At 34.0% G+C, this 7489-nt stretch overlaps 1 pseudogene; it reads left to right on the top strand.

The window, feature by feature from the left end:
• The first annotated feature begins 5479 nt into the window (after positions 1-5479).
• Positions 5480-6424, top strand: LOC102496230 (olfactory receptor 478-like; annotated as a pseudogene).
• The last annotated feature ends 1065 nt before the right edge of the window (positions 6425-7489 follow it).

Here is a 7489-nt window from a genome sequence, read left to right as displayed (position 1 = left end):
AAAAAGAAAAGTTTGTTATTTTCTTCCAGTTTCACAGTTTCGAATGAGAAACTTATCTTAAAAATCACTTTTTCCATTTAAGTAATAAATTCTTTTTCTCTAGATATTCTCAAGATTTTTCTGTCTTTAATTTTCAAATTTTAAATTAGGGTATCTCTTGGTGTGAATTTCCTTGTTTTTTTTTGCTATTTGAGGTTTGTTTGGCTTTCTGTATCTTAGCTCTATACAGTTTTTGTAATTTTGAGATATCAGTCATTTAAAAAATATTTTTTAGTTCCATTTTCAATCTCCTCTTATTCTCCTCTTTCTCTAGAATAATTTAGAGATTATTAGATATAATTGTTCTAATTTTTTCACAGATGTATGTAGCTTTTTTTATTTTTGAATCTAATTTCTTTGTTGTTCTATTCATCTTTATTCAAGCTTTTGTAACTATGCTTGAATCTGCTATCTTATTCTCTACTTATCCACTCTGCTGTTGAGCTTATATATCAAATATAATTTTGATGTTATATATTTAAGTTGTAATTTTTTTCCTTCTTTATAACTTCTGTTATTTTTCTAAATTTTCTGTTTTGTTCAATTTCTTTAAAGAAAATGAATAATTGCTTTAAATGATTAACCCAATTAAAAGATAGGAAAATGAGCTGAACAAAAATCTCTCTAAGGAGGACATACAAACAGCCAAAAAACATATGAGGAAATGCTCAACATCCCTTATCATAAGGGAGATGCAGATAAAAACCACAATGAGATACCACCTAATCCCTGAATTCAGCAACTATTAGGCAATATGGCAGGGTGTTGAGAGTAGTGAGGAAAAAAATGTAAATCAGGGACTAGCAGAGAACCAGTAGCCATCAAGTAGCCACTTAAATTTTGGTGACAGAGTATACAATTTTTAGTTTATTCTCAAAAATGGAAGCTTTTGTGATTTGGTGTTCTGGAGTCAACTTATGAAACCAAACTGATTATAATGATACAAGCTCTATTTGATGGCAAAGGATGGACATGAAGGAGCAAGATTCCCAAAAAAACGTTTTGTTCATGTGGACTGAGGAGTGTAAGATATAACAAAAACAGTAGTGAGGGCCTGGGATAGGGTGATAGAGAAGACGAATATTCAAAGCCTTGCCCTGCAAAAGATAGGGACCTCCTAGAATTCCAAAACCCCCATTCTTTTCTCTCTTTTAATATTCTTTCAGTGCTTTCCCTGGTGTTTATAAGTTGTCATGGCACTGTTAGGTGTGTTATTTAGTATAGAAATGACGTTATGATGAGGTTTGGGATCCTTCAAAATCTTTTGGCAGCCATCTTGGATTCCACCAAGATGGACAGCGTGACCTTATCCATAAGCATGCATCCCATTACTTAAAGAAAAACATCATTTAAGTAGGGGTTTGGGGCATAGTATGAGCACAGGAGATATAGTGAGTGACAAAAGGAGTTTGGAGTACACATCCTAACCGTCAGTCTGACACAAATTTTAAGCCCAAAATTAATTTCACGAATGGAGTACATTTGGGCACATAGATTAAATAAAGCCTTAGTTTTCTAATCTATAAAATTAGCAAAATGAGAATTCTTGTGAGGAATAAATGAGATAATTCATGGGAAACATTAAGCACAGGGCTTGTGACAGATCAGCCTCTGAATAAAAGTTAGTATTATCTGAATAAACCAATTATATCAAGGAGGGTATCAGAAGGATGTGATAAGATTTCTAAAATTAGGATTTGGAAGGGAATTAATCTGGGTCTTCAGGTTGAAGGTTGCTGTTTCCGTCATCATTCATCCAGTCATGTAAACCACTAACCAGGAGGCATCGCTTTGGGGCATGCAGTGTGAGAAACGACGTTTTATCAGAAAGTGAGCCAAAACTTTTTACCGCATAGTTTCCTACCCACACAATTTAGAAGTACTTCTTTTATATCTTTTGCTAGAAATAATTTGTACATTATGAAACAATTGTATTCTTTAAAATTTAACTTTACATGGCATCCCACTACATTTTTCTTGAGGTACCTAATGGAGTTCCTTACATCTATCATGACAATACACTTATAAAATGAATAAATGTTGAGACCATAAGATGGTATAATAGTTACATCACTGGATTCCCATGAGGTTGACTGTAGTTTGAGTCCTGGACTTGGTGGCTTGAAACTCACACCAGGCGCATGTGTGTGAGTGCCCAAGAGGACAATGAGGAAAGGGATTGTGATGTGGCCATCTGCCCTAGTAGAGGGGAGTAGTTTCTTGCTCTCTGTCTCTCTTATGTACACACATGCCATACAGCAAAAATCTCTCTCAAAAAAAAAAAAACGGAATAAATGTTAAATAAACGAATGAATTGGAGTTACTCTTTTGAATTGGTTCTTTAGTATTCTTTAACCTGAACTAGCAAACTAAATAAAAACCTTTATTAACTGTTAGATTACTTAAAGTTATTATACCTCCTACACTTATCAATGAAAGTATACCAATAGCTACATAAAAAGAAAAAAAATTACTTGAGAATTGACAGAACCTTTAAAGACTAGTTGAGTTTGTGTGAACAGAGTTGCTCAATATTCACTCGAGAATATAATAATGACCTCTGGTGCTTTTGAATTCACATTTGAATCTAGAATCTTCAGAGATATATCCCCAAAGGTAAATAAAAATAAAAGATAGCACTGCTATATAACAAACAACAAGATCTCTGAATTCTTTAAGAGGTAAGATTTTGGCTTTTGTGTCAATCTAATTTCTTGATTTCTATTTGCCACTTGAGAATACTTTATTCTTTAAAGTTGTATTAGCGTTCACCAACCGTAGTTGAGAAACAGAGTAGCTGTAATCAAGCAGTCAGCAAGTAGCTTTCGCTGATTCATTCCACAGGGAATCTAGTATAAGTAAACAGGCCTTATTCTCTTTATCAAGACCTTTCATTTATCCACCATAATACTAGAAACTCTCATGACCCTCAATACCATGTAAACTTAGCACTTAACAGGCTTTAAAAAAAACTTTGGGGAATTAAATTAGTAAATATTTTTTGAAAGATTTACTTGTGTTCTTTTGTCTGAATATTTTAGTATTACAGCAAAACAGACACTTTGGACAAATACAAGGACAGAAAACATGGAGATGACGGTCAACACAGCCATTGACTTGGAACCTGGGCGAACTTGTTAGCCTGAAAATCAACTGTATGCTCTGTTAAAAGAAATAGTATTCTATTCTATAATGCTCCAGTTAGAAAACTTTTTTCATTAGAAAAGACTTGATATCTTTGAGTAAATATATTTTAAGTATGTTCTAAATATTAATCATATAATGTTTTTCATAATTATTATATTAATACTTCATAAAACTTGACAAACGAATATTTCAATTGGAAATACAAAAAATATCTAACAAAATTAGATTAGGCAATTTTATTCATAAACTTAATTTGAAATTCCTTTCTATTTCTTCCTTCCTATCAAAAAAAATTGCAATTCTCTTTTTAAAAAATGTCCATTATTGGAGTTGGTAGGTGGTGTAGTGGCGAAGATACTGGACTCAAACATGGCCAACCACAGTGCAAGTTCCGGACCTGGTGGCTTGCTTTCTTACATACCTTCTCTCTTTCTCTCTCTATCACTCTCTCTAACTGTGGTCAAATTAAGTAATAATAATAAATAAATTTAAATCAGTAATTCTTAATTTTTTTTTAATGAATGGCCATTCTTAATGCAGAAGCACTGTAAACTGTGTGCCTAATTGAGCACCTCTTTGATAAGTTAGCCATCAAAAAAAATGAAAGGCCCACCTATAATTCCCCCATTTACAAGTATATTTGACTTCATAGTAATTACCGTTGAATTTTATTTCTAACAGAGGAAATGGACTGAGTTCAAACTATCTGGGTTCCATATTGTTTCCACTTTTTCATATGAACCTTAGGTAAGTAACCTCACATATTCAAATTCAGTTTTCTCATCTATAAAATAATAAAAATAACAATATTTAATATTAAATTGTGGAAATTTAAATAGAAAAAAAATATATATATATATTTAATCTTCTGCCCTAAATTTAGTAAGCATTCAATAAATATTAACCATCTTCACTACATAAATCCTATATTCATAGAATTGACTCTTTCTTGTTTAATACTTATTTCCCTTGGTGTTTTAATGCATCATATTTTAAATCCTTAGCTTTTGAGCTTATGGGTACATTTTATTTATATACATTATGTGCTTCATGTACACACACACACACACATATAAACACATGCATATACACAAGTGCTCTACAAAAGTTCAAGGAAAATGTGTATTATGAAAAAATTATACATGGTTTACAAAATTTTTTCTATAAAGATAAACTCATACTGCAATTTCATTTTTCCATGAACATTTTCAAGTGCTCATGTATATAAATTATTTGATTATTCAAAGCAATTTTTCTGATGTTCTTGAAACCCTAAAAGACTTATTACATATAAATATACAAGTTCTAGTATTTTAGAGATAAAAATATAAGAAATATATTTTCAGTCCCAACTTTGATCGATACACTCTGTTATCAGTGAATGTTGTGAGAGCCAGGAAGACCTAGGATTGACCAGATACTTGGTTGGCCTTGATGTCATGAGAAAGCAGAAGACTGACAATGAGGAAGGGAGGGAGAACAACAGTGTAACTTTATGGAGCACAAAGGTGCTAGACATCTAGGAGCCCAGCAGGGATTCACTCAGGGATGGTCTCATATGTGGCTAGTGTGGCCTCATTGGCGCAGCTTTCCTTTTTGAAGAGGACCTGTTCGTATATTGAAATGATCACCTTGTAAGCTAAATAATGTAATTGAATGTATTAAAAAATGTAAATAAAAATAAATAATAAAAAAAAGAGGACCTGTCCTGCTGGAACTAGGACCAAGGGGACACCAAGGTGGAGGCTAAAGACTTGTATGAGACTGGGAAGGGGAGTATTCATAAAAATAGGGTGTTTCATATAAGCACAAAGGAGATGTCATCTTGCTAAGCTTTGTAAAAGGGAAGATGTACCAACTATGTTTGATGTGTCTGGGTATTAAAACACTGTTTTTAGGAGGAGTGGAAGGAATGTGTGTAGCAATGGAGATGTGGACAATTAAACTGCTGGACTCTTACTGGGAAAGTGAGGAAGTGATTCTGTAACCAACATTAGAATTACTTTGAATTTGTAATTGAAATGGTTCTATGATTTGTCTTTTGATTATTCACTAGTGACTGTATATTCTGGTTTTATAAGCCGAAGTCATTTTATATTTGCTTTTCCAAATGTGTTAAATTGCAATTTTTTAAACTTTTATATTTATGTGTGTGTGGGTGTGTGTGTGAGTATAATGTACATTATCATAATAACCTCTACATATCTATTAATGAAAAGAAAATCCTCAAATTTTTTAATTCCTTTATGTATTGTTTTTCTCAGTCTTGTTCTGAAAGCAACTTCACTATCTGATGGATACCCTTGTGGATGGGAACCACACTGCAGTGATCAGGTTCATATTATTGGGCTTAACACATGATCCGGTCCTTCAGGTCGTCCTCTTCATGATCATCCTGTGCATCTACCTGGTAACCATATTTGGCAATCTCAGCACAATCGTCCTGATCAGAATCTCCTCTCAGCTCCATCATCCCATGTACTTTTTTCTGAGTCACTTGGCTCTTGCTGATATAGGCTACTCATCTTCTGTCACACCCAATATGCTTGTAAATTTCTTTGTGGAAAAAAATACAATCTCCTACCTCGGATGTGGATTCCAGCTTGGTGCAGCCGCTTTCTTTGGGGGAAGTGAATCCCTCATTCTGGCTGCCATGGCATATGATCGCTTTGTGGCCATCTGCAACCCACTGCTTTATTCAGCCAAGATGTCCACGCAAGTCTGTGCACAGTTACTCCTAGTTGCCTATGGTGGTGGTTTTCTAAATGCTTTCTCTTTTATTATTTGTGTGTTCTCTCTAGTCTTCTGTGGACCAAATGTAGTCAATCATTTTTTCTGTGATTTTGCACCTTTACTTGAACTCTCCTGTTCTGATACAAGTATCCCTGCAGTTGTGCCTTCATTTTCTGCTGGCTCCATCATTGTGGTCTCAGCGATTGTCATAGCTGTCTCCTACATCTACATCCTCATCACCATCATGAGGATGCACTCCACCGAGGGGCGTCACAAGGCCTTCTCCACCTGTACCTCCCACCTCACTACGGTCACTCTGTTCTATGGGACTGTTACATTCATTTAAGTGATGCCAAAGTCCAGCTTCTCAACTGACCAGAACAAGGTGGTGTCTGTGTTCTACATGGTGGTCATCCCTATGTTGAATCCACTCATTTACAGTCTCAGGAATAGTGAGATAAAAGGGGCTTTGAAGAGACATTTTGGAAGAAAAATATTTTCTTAGTAATTCCTGGTGTTTTTGTAGGATTTGACGTGTAATATTTCATAAATATTCATAAATATTCCATAATAAATTGAAACTGAGTGTGATTGAAATATGTCTGCCCATAAATCATTTAGCCTTTTTGGAGCTTTTCAGTGACTATAGAGGGTGAGTGTACAAATATAAAATAGTTAATTAAAAGATCATACTAAGGTAACTTTAATTAATTAAACTTAATATTAACATAAAATGTTTCTCATAAAAGTATTCTGATGAAAATTCTATTATCATTTATATTCATTTTTTTTCAAGATTAGCTATCATTGTGTACTGGGGTTATTATACTTCCAATTCTTTAATGTTATACCAATGTTGACTAATAGTTTACTCGAAATGTGGGTGATAATAATGGTTATGACTAAATACACAGTTTGAGATAAGATGACAAAGTAGAACAGACAATAAAATTGCTGAAGACGTTTTTGTTGCAGTAAGATTATCTGTTGGGATGGGCATAATGAGCCCATTAAATTCAAGCCTGTGTTCCTAGCCTCTGACACCAACCTTAAACATATGGAAAAAGGAGTAACTTCTGAAAAATTATCAGATTCAGATCCCCTCAAGGAATGAGTGGAACAATCCCTTGGAGTGACTTGTGCATGGTCAGAACTATTCTGTACTTTGGATGCTTGAAGATTTTGGAGTGTTTTTCCTTGAGAAATTTATTTTTCTCTGTATGCTAATGACTACCACATTTATTCTGATTCACTGTCATTTCTTCTACCTCCAATTTGCTCACCCCCACATAAGAGGCACAGAAATTTAATCAGTTTATTGATTCAGAAGACTGAGAGTGATTTACTTTCCTCTCTATGTTCCTGTATTCAATCATAAAGTCTTCTACATTCTGAGTCTGGCATTAATCTACTATTCTCTTTCTTCACTGTGAACACTTCTACTTTATCCTGCAACCTCTTACATAATTTATAGTTGTACCTCTATGATTGTTAATTTTGTGTATCTCCCTGACTAGGCTATGGCGCTCAGCTCTTTGGTTCAACACCAATCTATATATTGCCCTGATGG

This window comes from Tupaia chinensis, unplaced genomic scaffold (genome assembly GCF_000334495.1).
Source record: "Tupaia chinensis unplaced genomic scaffold, TupChi_1.0 Scaffold142134_1, whole genome shotgun sequence".
NCBI classification, from domain to species: domain Eukaryota; kingdom Metazoa; phylum Chordata; class Mammalia; order Scandentia; family Tupaiidae; genus Tupaia; species Tupaia belangeri.
This window is presented reverse-complemented; position numbering and strand designations above follow the sequence as displayed.